The sequence below is a fragment of the Larus michahellis genome, chromosome 1 (assembly GCF_964199755.1).
Source record: "Larus michahellis chromosome 1, bLarMic1.1, whole genome shotgun sequence".
Taxonomy (NCBI): Eukaryota; Metazoa; Chordata; class Aves; order Charadriiformes; family Laridae; genus Larus; species Larus michahellis.
The window spans coordinates 218,127,742-218,140,569 of record NC_133896.1 but is presented as its reverse complement, the minus strand read 5'-3'; the positions used below and the strand labels follow the sequence as shown (position 1 = coordinate 218,140,569).

The following is a 12,828-nucleotide window of genomic DNA, read 5'->3' as shown; positions in this document are numbered from 1 at the left end:
ATTGTCTCTGGGAGAGACAAAGACAGGGAATGATTAATAGAGAAAGAGAAAAAGAATAACCACAACCTGTGCTCTGCACTGTGGAGCACATATAGAGGAATGAGCAGTCCTTGGTTCTGGTCTGCTTTTAAGATTACCTCCTTTTTTACAGGTGTGGAAGATAAAAGCAGAATTTCAGGCAGGCCTTTGCAGTTATTGGGCTACACAAAGATAATAAAACCATTTTAATTGTATTCATTCGTAATAGGGCCTGGATTTACATGCCCTGCACTGGAATCACTGGAACTCAATTGAACTGGATTAGGTCAATGTTTATGATCTGGGACAAGGTAACAAACCTTTCTGGATGGATTAAGTCAACTTCCCCAGACCTCAGAGCTTCTAATGTGCCATGACAACGTCACAGTTTCCTCCACCTGTTTCTTCTATTCCCAAAACAAATTCTGCAATATGTGCACCCTTCTCCCCACCTTAAGCTAACAGATAGAGACTAGTTTTGTTGCTGCTGCTGTTGTTTTAAGGTAATAGGAAAGCACCTATAATATTTCTGTTATAATTGAGAAGATAATATCATTACATTAGTACCCTGCTATCGCTCTTTGACATGCATTTCAGTGGCTGAGGTCATAAAGTAAGGGAAGTTTGAAGAACATCACATAGCAGCCGGCATTGATGGATTATTTCCACTGCAGAGTCTTTTCCAGGCTCTTCTTCAAGGTCCTATTTCTTATCTTCAGCAATGACTCACAAAGCAGTGACACAAACAGCATGGGCTACATGGACCTTCTACTCCACGTAAACCCCCCTCTCTGTTTCATGGCCAGCATCCCCAGCCAAGCATGACAGAACGCATCTGACCCATTTATCAGCCAGCTCGCAAGTGGTTATCAGGGCTTGCCAGCCTCAAGCTGCTTAAGCCTTAAAGAAACAAATGCTCCTGATACACATCTCACAATTCTGCTGGGTAGCTCTTCCACCATGCCAGTCTCTTCCTTCATTTGAGCAACCTTAACTCCCTCTTACAGCTCCAACATCAAATTTTTCTCCCGCTTACATTTCAGATCCTGGAGCGCACTCAATTTTTTATAAACTCCTATGCACCTTCAAGTTCTGTTTGCTCCTTTCAGTGTTCTGGAGGCTGATTCTCTTGATTTGGAAAGGTAAACTCCATGGTCGCTATAAAGAGTCCACACGCATTGAAGGTTTCTCCTTAGCTTCCCCTCGTTAGTGTGTGTCTTATTATATCTCTGTGCCTGCCAAATGAGCAAAGTCCTTCAGCCTCTGCATAAACTTCTCTCATTAGATGATATGAAAATGTTTTCTGCTAAGATTTGAGTCCTGCAGGCGGGACCTTCAGATGTTGTCCTAGGATCACAATGTCCTCCTCAAGAGAAACTGTGGAACATGACCACACCCTTGGTACCAGGGAAGGTCATGTAGCAGATCATCTTGAGTGCCATTACAAGTCATATAATGGACAAGCAGGGGATCAGGCCTAGTCAGCATGGGTTTATGAAAGGCAGGTCCTGCCTGATGAACATGATCTCCTTCTATGACAAGATGACCCAATTATTGGATGAGGGAAAGGCTGTGGATATTGTCTACCTAGACTTTTGAAAACCATTTGACACTGTTCCCCATAGAATTCTCATGGAAAAACTGGCAGCTCATGGCCTGGATGAGCATACGATCTGCTGGATCAAGCACTGGCTGGATGGGCGGTCCCAAAGAGTGGTGGTCAATGGAGTTAAATCCAGCTGGCGGCCGGTCACAAGTGGTGTTCCTCAGGCTCAGTGTTGGGACGATTTCTGTTTAACGTCTTTATTGATGATCTTGATAAGGACATAGAGTGTATCATCAGCAAGTTTGCAAATGACACGAAGCTAAGCGGGAGTGTTGATCTACATGGGGATAGGGAGGCTCTACAGAGAGACTTGGATAGATTGGATTGATGGGCCAACACTAATGGAATGATCTTCAACAAGGCCAAGTGCCAGGTCCTGCACTTGGGCCACAACAACCCCATGCATCGCTACAGGTTTGGGGAAGTGTGGCTGGAGAGCTGCCTGGCAGAAAAGGACCTGGGGGCTCTAATTGACAAGCGGCTGAACATGAGCCAGCAGTGTGCCCAGGTGGCCAAGAAAGCCAATGGCATCCTGGCTTGTATTAGAAATAGTGTGACCAGCAGAAGTAGGGAGGTGATTGTCCCCCTGTACTCAGCACTAGTGAGGCCACACCTTGAGTATTGTGTCCAGTTTTGGGCACCTTGTCGTGGTTTAGCCTCAGATGGCAACAAAGAACCACGTGCCGCTCGCACGTGCCTTCCTAACACAGGAAGGATCGTAAGAAAAGGCAAGACTCTTGGGTTGGGACAAAGGCAGTTTAACAGAACAGCAAAGGGAACAGGCAAACAACAACAACACGGACAGGGGAATATACAAACGCGATTACGGGACCGCCGCTCCGCCGCTCCCCGCCGCTCGCCGACCGGCCGGACCCGGGACGCCCCAGCCCGCTTTTAAGCAGCAAGTTCCTGCCCCCTCCCCCGGCAGCTCAGGGTGGGCGTGGCTCACATGGCATGGAATACCAGGAAAAGTTAACCCTATCCCCACCGGAACCAGGACACACCTCAATACGAGAGAGACATCGAGGTGCTGGAGCGAGTGCAGAGGAGGGCAACGAAGCTGGTGAAGGGCCTGGAGAATAAATCTTGTGAGGAGTGACTGAAGGAGCTGGGACTGTTTAGTTTGAGGAAGAGGAGGCTGAGGGGAGACCTTATCACTCTCTACAACTACTTGAAAGGACATTGTAGAGAGGTTGGTGCTGGTCTCTTCTCACAGGTAATTAGTGATAGAACAAGAGGGAATGGGTTCAAGTTGCAGCAGGGTAGGTTTAGGCTGGACATGAGGAAAAAATTCTTCCCAGAAAGAGTGGTTAGGCACTGGAATAGGCTGCCCAGGGAGGTGGTGGAGTCACCATCCCTGGATGTGTTTAAGACTCGTTTAGGTGTGGTGTTAGGGGATATGGTGTAGGGGAGAACTTTGTAGAGTGGAGCTGATGGTTGGACTCGATGATCCCAAGGGTCTTTTCCAACCTAAATGATTCTATGATTCTACGGAGGATCCCTACAACCAAGGCACCATGTGCAGGTGCCTGCCAGAGACAAGATTTGTCTTTGGATGGTCTTTAGAGCTAATCTGATCTGAAATAGCAGCAGTTATTTTACTGTGTAAATCAGGCTGCTTCCAACCTACGAAGTTGCACAGTCCCCTGCTGTCAAATTGGTGTCTTTCTAGAGAGGTAAAACATATGTCTGAAAATTGCTGTCTGGAGTCTACATATTAAATGAGGCCTTAAAAGCAATAGAGATAAAAAGAAATGTCCAACAATCCAGCTCTGTTTTATTTAAAAGACAGTTAAAGAAAGAAAATGGCTTAATAGTCAAATTCAGAAGGAACGTGTGAAGTCACCACTGAAATATCCACTCTTGAGTTCATTGAAGCATCTGCATATTTTAATACACTTAACTAGGAAGGAAAAAAGCCAAGACATGTGGCAAGGGGAGGGAGGAAGGGATTTTAGCTGTTAAGCCTATAAGACTGGGATGAAAATGTGCTCTCCAGTGGATAACGCTTCCCCCATAGTGACAGAAAAGCATAAACATCTCAAAGTTGAGACTAGTCTAACTGCAAGACTTAGACTAGATCTGGATGGGGAATCAGAAAATCCCCATTCAGTTCCTGGTTCTGCTGCCAGCGGAGGCATTGAGTGATTCACCACATGGGATTGTCCCTCAATTTCCACAGAATCACAGACTGGCAGGGGTTGGAAGGGACCTCTGGAGATCATCTAGTCCAACCCCCTGCCAGAGCAGGGTCACCCAGAGCAGGTTGCACAGAAACACGTCCATGCGGGTTTGGAATGTCTCCAGAGACGGAGACTCCACCACCTCTCTGGGCAGCCTGTGCCAGGGCTCTGCCACCCTCAAATGAAAGAAGTTCCTCCTCACGTTGAGGTGGAACTTCCTATGTTCAATTTTGTGCCTGTTACCTCTTGTCCTGTCAAAATTTTCTTCCTCTTTGCCTCTGCTTCCCCAGCTGTACCTGGAGCTCTGCATCCCAACACACCATCTGTGGTCACAGACTTCTTTACTGAGAACACATTTTTATTTCTAATACAGACAAGGAAACTTCTACTAATACTGAGTGCACAGTCCTTTAATTATTCTACCTTTCTGTTTACCTTGGTGTGATATCCATAGCCAAGAACCACAAAATTGATAAAAACAAACAGAACCTCATACATAGAAAGGGCTTGGACAGAAAACAAGCCAGTCCTTTTCATGTTGATGGATAGGCAGGAGCATGGGTCGTTGCTAGGAATAGCACTGCTTTGCTACCTGCTCTTTGGCCAGGGCCAGAGCATTTGACCTTCCTTGCCCACACTTTCTATCATCTTGTGATTCACAATTAATTCACTTGATGGATGGCACTTTACGGATGTCAAGCAAAGTCAAAACCCTGGCCTTCAGGGAGAGCCCACCTCTATGTCAACCATCCCGAAGATAAACAGCAGCATAAATACTGCTGAGGTAGATAGCCTTGATCCTGTTAGGGCTCTGCTAAGTGTTTGTTCATCGAAAAATGTACAAAGAACCCAGGCTTTCATTCATTCATTGTTATGCCCCTCCAATACTTGCTTATTTGGCTTTCATTCAAAAAAGAGAGTTATGGGTAATGTATAGGTAATTTAAGATGATGTCGGGAATTCGGCTTGGAGACAGGCTTTCAGAATCAGGTCGCCAAGCTGCTCTGAACAATTGTGGCTCTGCATTTCTGTCTTATGGCTCTGAGGGAAAGGCATTTTTTGGTTTCTGTTTGGTTTTTGTTTGTTTTTTCCTCTGAGAAGTTTCTTATACTCGTGGCTGGCCAGCGTTAACGAAAAGGCCAATTCTGCAAACATGGCAGGATTAAAGTGCTCTGTCTCCTGGTGGATTCCACATGCTTCAAAATCAATTGTCTATAATGCACCTTATTAAGGTGAAAACTTGAAGTTGAAGGTAGAGAGGGAAAGGAGGGAGAGAGAGAAAGACATCTGTTTTCAGCGCATAATGAAATCATAGCTGCACACGGACATGGGTGAGATCAAGGGATGCTTTTAAAATATTAACAAAATTGCAAAACAATCCCTAGGAGTGCTTTAGGAATATTTGATTTGACAGCAATGCAATTCCAATTCGCTCTTTGCCAAGAGCCGGGAGAGATAGCATTCACATCCAGTAATCCCCCCAAATGGCATCTTTCTTTCTTAAACACCCCTTCATTATTGTTCGCATTGTTTGTTGATTTGCAGGGTTTCATGTAATAGCTTGAAATCAGAGATTAGAGTCGGGAGGGCAAACTGGCAACATTTCCTCCTCTGGCTGGTATTGCCTTCGCTTCTAGACAACCTGCTCTAAATGATATCTGCTCCATCGATGGACTTCTAATGAAAGATCAGTTCCATTACATTTGCTCTTTTTACTCTTTAAAAAAAAAAAAAAAAGAAAGAAAGAAAGAAAGAAAGAAAGAAAGAAAGAAAGAAAGAAAGAAAGAAAGAAAGAAAGAAAGAAAGAAAGAAAGAAAGAAAGAAAGAAAGAAAGAAAGAAAGAAAGAAAGAAAGAAAGAAAGAAAGAAAGAAAGAAAGAAAGAAAAGAAAATTAAATTGAATACTGAGAAAAATTACACTGCTTAACAATCTTGGGATGAAAGGGAAGAAGCAGAAATTTCTAAAAACAGAAATCCAAGGTCCTAATTATTGTTAAATTCGAGCCTGTCAGCTGTGAGACCACCACTACCTGGCTCTTCCAAGGTCTCTGCAATGCATGTAAGGTGATGCTAGCATGGGTTAAAGAGCAGGATATCACACTGATTTAATGACTTGCATCATTAATTTATAATCACAACAAGGAGCACATTTTCTTTTACAAAAGAATCCAAAGAGTACTGTAAATATGGACGTACCTATTTCCTTACAGTTTGGCCACCTGCAGATTTGGCTCTGGCTGTGTTAGTAAATTAAGCAGTACCAGGGAGTTATTGTTAATATTGTTAAATAACAGCTAAAAAAACAATTAATAGAGGTTCCTGGCAATGTTTTGACCTGGGCCAAACAATTTCTGATCATGGTTCAGGCATCAGCATAGGCCAGGGACCAGTCCCAAAAGGCAGAAGACTATAACCACCATATTTTGGATACTAGGAGGGTTTATTACATAGATGAAGGCTTCTCCATGCCAGTTGGCCTCAGTAGCAGGGAACAGTCCCAGACTGTTATTTACTGTAATAAAATATTTCATTTACTAGTGTAGATACCTCCTTTGTGTCTCCGATTTCAGTACAGCTGTTCCCAGATTAGATTGGTGAAAAATCTGGTTGAGGACCAGTATTTCTCTTTAGCAATAAATGTAACCATCAAAGACATTTAGAGCTTTTGTTGCTGTTTGCTTGCTTGTTTGTTTGTTTGCTTGTTTAAAAAAAAACCACAAAACAACTTTAAATCCATTTGTTTCCAAACTTACAAATTACTGAGGCCATTTCTTATGTCTTAGTGAAATGCTTTAATTTCAGCCTTAGCCTATATAAAACCCTGGGCCAACTGGAAAGCTGCTGTAGTTCTCATACCAGGTTATAAAATGCAAACACAGGACAGAAAAGGGTTGTGAGGTGTCAGCTAAGAAAGGGACACAGAGAGGCTAGCTACTAATATTGACATAATTAACACACTGCTTAAGCACACTCCCGGAGTGTTTCTCCCTCTGCGGTCCTATAGGAGAAAGGGCTGGACAGACCCTGAGCCCAGCGCTGGGATCCCAACCGCTGCCTCTGCCCCTTCCCCATCACATTTACCTTGCTTCCAAAATCCTGGAGTCAGATACATGGTCTACACCTTCTCTCCTCCTTCCCCCATGAAACAGCTGCCCACTCCGATACGGATCAGCTAATCTGAGCTGAAAAGCATGAAGCAAGAGAGCCACAGGCGTGTTTGCCTTAGGCCAGGGTCTCGACGGTGTCTGTCTGTGATCCTAACACCCCCTTCCCTGCACAGTTATGCAGAACCCTCCTGTCGAGGGCAGCTTTGCACAGCAGCATAAAATTAGAGGCTCAAAATATTACCAAGCCCAGCTCTCTGCCCGCTCTCCTGCCATTGCCGCAGCAGAGATGATGGAAGGGAAGGTCGAAGGAGGCCCATGCCTGCCATCCTCATGTCAACCTGGCTTATGCAGGGTAAATAAATTGAATTATAGTGCTGGGCTTTACACTAATGAGCCTCTGGGGTAGGCAAATGTATTTATTGCTGCTGCCCTTATAGGACCATTAACCTGTAGAAGAAAGGGCGATGCGGGAAACCGGACTGGGAGGGAAATTCTCCATGTTACTGCAAGACTGTCCAGATCACCTCTGTCACCACCCTGGTCTCTGCTTTTGGCATCGATGCCACCGGGTGCTTTCAGAGCTGCAGCTGGCAGGCCCTCAGCAGGGCAAGATGACGACTTGGTGCAACTTCTTGCTCTTCATTTACCATCTGAGGAGGTGCCGTAGCATCCACTGGCTGCTGTTAGTGCAGGCTGGGGAGCAGAGCAGAGCCCCTAGACCATGTGCTCGCACCGCGACTGGTGCCTTTCCAAAGTCACTTTATGCCCTTGGCTTCTGCATGTTCCCCCCTCCCCTCTTCCTCAGAGGCAACTACTTAAGAAACAATCCTCTCCAAAGCTAGGCCATGGAGACCTCTGCTTGTTTCCATTAAGCATATAATTACACGGAGAATGTTGTTTGACTCATTGGCTTCAGTCCAAGCCAACGCACAGACACTAAACAATGCCAGGGTAGGAGGTAAAACACATGTGAATAAGATTTCCATTTACAGCTCCTCGCTTTGATGCTGTACTCATCCCCCCTTACACACATCTTTCCCTGAATTACAATTTGTAGCCTAACACAAGCTCAGCTCAGCTACGGGCTTCTCCTCCGCATTCCTGGACAAGCTGAGGTGCGAGGGAGGCAAAAAGACGCTTAAGATCCTCCAGTCTGGCTAAAATCTTCACACCCTCTCCATCCAGATGTTGCAACATTTGGGGATGTAAAGCAGACTGGAGTTACGGTGCCATCCTGACCAGCACAGCAGGGTGATGGGACGTGGGGCCTGTCTTTACCCTAAACGCAGCATTATTGTCTCTCATAAATCCTCCCTCAGCCCATAGCTTTGGCCAACAGCAGATCCTGGCTGCCCTACGCCCTGTCCCACTGTGCAGAGGTGAAACAAATTGGATGCCTGGTCTGCAAAAATGCATTTATTTTCATTTCTGCAATCATTTTACATCAGATGAGAGTGACACAGATGCTTGTGTTATCTCAAGGAAGGAGACAAGCATAGGCAAAAATGACTAGTCAGGGTGAGACAGGGAAGGGTCTTCGCTTTAACATTTTGTCTATGCAAATACTTCTGTATCTTGGAAGGCTGTGAGGTGCACAAACTCTACGGTACCCAGGGCCACTCAGAAGCTTAAATCAGCAATCACAGGAAAAGAAAGTAAAATTTGGAGTTTCCTATCACAGGGAAAATAGGAGAAGAAGATTTGAGAAGGAACATCATAGAGATGGGGGGAGGGGGTGGTGGAAGTCTGTTACTTAATTAGATTAATCCTCAGACTAGGGCCCAATCAAATGACCTACTGATTTGGCTTTTTATAAGATTGCCATCACTAGGATCGCTAGATGTCTCACTATTGTCCCTTGGCAGAGGAAATAATTGCATGCTCTGCAGTTTGTGTCACAGCACCACGTCCCCAGTACGCCTGGGACCGAGCGGCTGAAGATCCTGAACCCATCCTCAGATGAGGGAAGAAGCCAAGGAGCACGGGTCAGCCTCTGTGCTTACTCAAGAGCAAAACAGATTTTTAATAGCATATTCCCCCTCCTTTTGCTTTTCATCACCGTTGGCGCATCTGCCAGCAGCAGGACTTGGTGTGCATGCCCGCGCAGAGGGGCAAGGGTCGTATTTACACATCCACACGCTTCAAGAAAGATGCAAACACATCCCGACCATTGGCCTTGGCAGGGCTGAAACAATTTCCCCGGCTTTGGGGATGCATTAATTGCCATTGCGGCAGCTGCGAAGTGTCTGCTGTATGTTCCCCACCTTTAGCATCATTGCGGGTGTTTGCCTCCAGCCTGCTGTGCCTATCGAGGTTGGGGAGAGGCGTTTTCTCTTTCATTTCCATTCACATTAATACAGTTGTATTTTGTGAGGTATTTGTTTACACGAGTCTTCTCCGTTCGCTCCTCTCAGGGGAACCATTAATTTATCTGCTTTGCTTTCCGTCAACAGGAGTTGACAGAGGGAGTTATGGGTTAACTGCTCTGTTTAGAGCGAGTGGCAGGTGCTGGTATCACTCAAGCTACATGAAAATATAAATATCTCTTTTACCTACCCAAGAAATCAGCTTAAATGCACAGGCCCCAGGGTTGAGGTTCAACCTGTTTATAAGCCTAATGACCCAACGCGGCATTGAACGTGTTTAGTGACAGCTTGAACGCGAGGTTGCCCCAGACCCCAGCTACATATAATTATGGAATGAAATTTTCAAAAATGCCTTAATTGTAGTAGGCATTATGCTTATAATGCCAGAAAGGAGCCTAATTTTGGAGAAATACCTGCTCCATCAAACCCAGGCTCCTTTGAAGGTCCCTGGGGGGATCCTTGAAAATCGGCGTCTCCCAAGGTCACAAGCTGAAAAAATTGCCAATGTGCTCTCTTATGTGTTTCTTCATAGGCTCATTTTGGCTCGCTCTGGGAAGGAGATTTCCGAAAGACTCCAATTTCTTAATTTTATTCCTTTTCATCCTCAGCGCTGACATTTTTGAAGGCTGAAATATGATGCAGTGCAGCCCATACCATAAATGCAAACGTTAAAAGGTTTTGTACGGGGAGCTGAGCTTATAAAGCCCCATTTTACTCCCCAAGCAAAATGAATGGCAAATACTTCCATGCAATTTAATGGGCTTTGGATCAGATGCACAGTTCACAAAAGCTATTGCTGGTGTAAAATCCAATGCCCGTCAGGAGATGACCCAACAAATTCCCTCCTTATTGGTCAGAAATACAGTGAAAAAATAATGCTTTGTTTTTTCTTAAAATATAGCTTACACGCAGCGTGATTTACAAAACAAAAAGCTCCAAGGAAGCAGGGAAGGTCTAATCTTTTTTTTTTTTTCTTTTTACTTTAATTTCTCCTATATGGGATACCAATAATTGCTATTGAAATTAAAGGGAAGAAAAAGAGGAGGAAAATGCTGACTGCATCTGACTGTTTTGCTTTCAACAGTTTTCAGCTTTTCTGGGAAACAGTGTGGTAAAGACATTGCAGAGAGAATAAAGTATCAACCGAAATTTCTATTAAAGACAGAGAAACTTTGGTGTGTAAGCAAGCAGAAACGGATGAAGTGTGGACATGAAGCAGAGAGGTTTCAGCAAGGCAGGTTCCACGAAGCAGCAGCAGCTCTCTTGGCAGAAATGGAGCGATATTATCGCTCAGAGTTACAAAATGTACATCTGATCACGGGTGGTAGGGGCTAGAGCTGGAAAAGACGTATTAGGAGGGCTGTTTGAAACCCCCTGTTCTACTGCTTGAAAACTGGTTAGAAATACAGGTTTTAGATCAGGTGAGATACTGCATGCCATGACCTGAAATAGATATGGGTCCGTTTTCCAGTTTAGATGGTAGAAAATAGTTTCCCAATCTGTTTTCCTCCCCCTCACAGGGTATTGCCCTCTTGCCTGAGCCAGTGCAAATACATGTGAAACCCCACTATAAAACCAGATTGTTTTTAATCTAGCCAAATTAAAGTTGGGGTAGGGTAAAAAAAATAAAAAGGTAAGGGTTTGGCAGATAAGGGCTTTTTTTTTTCTTTTTATTTCCAGACCGTTTCCCTGATCTGCGTATGGTGTGGTTTTACAAACAGCTGCATCCGCATCCCCAGGGAGGCAGCAAGCAGCAGGGTGGCTGAGCCCTAGCAGGAGGGAACATCTCAAGCCGCGTTTGTCATCCGAAACATTGAAACGTGGAACCGTTCCTTCACTGCAGTTGACATTTTCAAACCCAGGAGCCTGAACTTTGGTAAAAACAAACTTAGGTTTAAAGGGTTCTTGGCAATTGGATTTCCTGCAGATTTCTGCATCCAACAGATGTAAGCATTGATCCAGCTCCACTTGGGCGATGATATGTACAATGAGACATTTGGCTTCAGGAGCTTATGACTGAGGATGTTGCTGTCTCCTCTGTCTCCATCTGTACCACTTCCTTCTTTACAGATATCTTCTTTACAGATATAATGGTTAGCTAATAAATTAACATTTGTATAGCGCTTCGAAAACCGTGAGCACTAAATATAGGTTTTTATTAGCTCATATTCTGGCAAAATATTTCTTCCATACAAATTACTTTTTAAATTGAATTATCCTTTGTGATTTTAAAAACATACAAAGCGGTTGGACCTCTGCTATTTATCATTCTTCTCTGCAAGGGTTCGCCAAGGTAGGAAGGAAATTGGGTCAACAATTTATTGCAAAAAAGCAGATAAGCATTTTACTTTAGGGTTCTTTTATGTCCATGATTCCGACAAGCCTAATAATCTTTGCAAATCATTAGCATGTCATGGCCCAGAATCCATCCTGAAACTGTATGATCTCACCTAATAAGTTTCTTGTTAGACTCCTAGACTCTCTCGGTCATCTTCTTAATAGTGATACATGTCTCATAGATTATTTATTGAAATGGCATGCTTAAAAGCATCAAACAAGACCCTTTGCTTGGCTGTGAAACAGCTAAGAATGGTTATATCTGTTTTTCATAAAATGGGCCCAAAAGGTTAAATGCCTTGTCCAGGATCACACAATAAATTAGTGGTACAGCTAGGCGTAAGAGAAGCTGGTGCTGTTTCCCAGACTTGCTTCTCAGCAGTAGACATGACTATCTCTTCATCTCAGGAACGATTGCATGGTCCAAAATGAAGATGGTTTACTCGCTGCTTAAACCCATGTTTACATGGGTTACATTCTCTTGCCTTTTGACCTTGTGCAAGGTCAGAAATGCACACAGTCCGCGGCAGAGATAGTGGCCTCACGTTAAGCATCTAGCCTTGGTGTTTTGGGTGCGTTTTGTTTTTTTTTATTTTTGAGAAGACAGGTTTTCCAGAGACAGAAAGTCACCTTATGACTTCCAATGAAATGCTCACAATTCAGAGATATCCACTGAAAAAGATTCTGTGTTTTTTCCCGAAAATGCTCTGATAGGTCTCAGTGAAATGGTGGAGCCTGTAACTGAGTTTTGCTTTTTTGTCTTCTACCTCCTAAAACGTATAGAAGATTGTGTGTGTTGCATCTATTTGAAACAAATAGTAATAATTAACATTTATAAAGCACTTTCTGCTTTCTAAGCACTGCACAAACACTAACTAATTACTCTTGGTTTAGTGTAAATTAATGTAATCCTACTCTGCTTTACAATCTATTTGCATCTTTTGTTGACTGAGAGCTAGTTCAATTACTTCTAATCTTTGGTCTAACTAGTCATTAAAAGTATGGCTAAGAAGAGCCGTTTACATCTTCAATTGCCTTCTCCTCTCATTCGTTTTTGCCATTTCTTCCCACAATGTCTTTTTGCTGACTATTCCTCAAACTGGCTTCCCAAGCATGGTAGCAAAGCTCTCGTTCAGCAGACCAGGGAGCCTATCCACTCATTTTGTTAAATGATATAAAAGCAAGACAAATTCTACTTTTATGGGCAGCCTG

The 12,828-nt window shown here is 43.9% G+C and overlaps 1 protein-coding gene across 12 annotated transcripts in view; it reads left to right on the top strand.

Moving 5' to 3' along the window:
* Positions 1–12,828, top strand: part of TENM4 (teneurin transmembrane protein 4) — a 530,696-nt gene that overhangs the window by 141,550 nt on the left and 376,318 nt on the right. The window contains exon 1 of one of the 12 annotated variants that reach the window (XM_074572370.1): positions 11,030–11,155. The exons of the other annotated variants lie outside the window; for them this stretch is intronic. The gene's annotated coding sequence lies outside the window, so the exon portion shown is untranslated. Of the gene's footprint in view, positions 1–11,029; positions 11,156–12,828 lie in introns of those variants that run through there. 12 annotated transcript variants of the gene reach the window in all.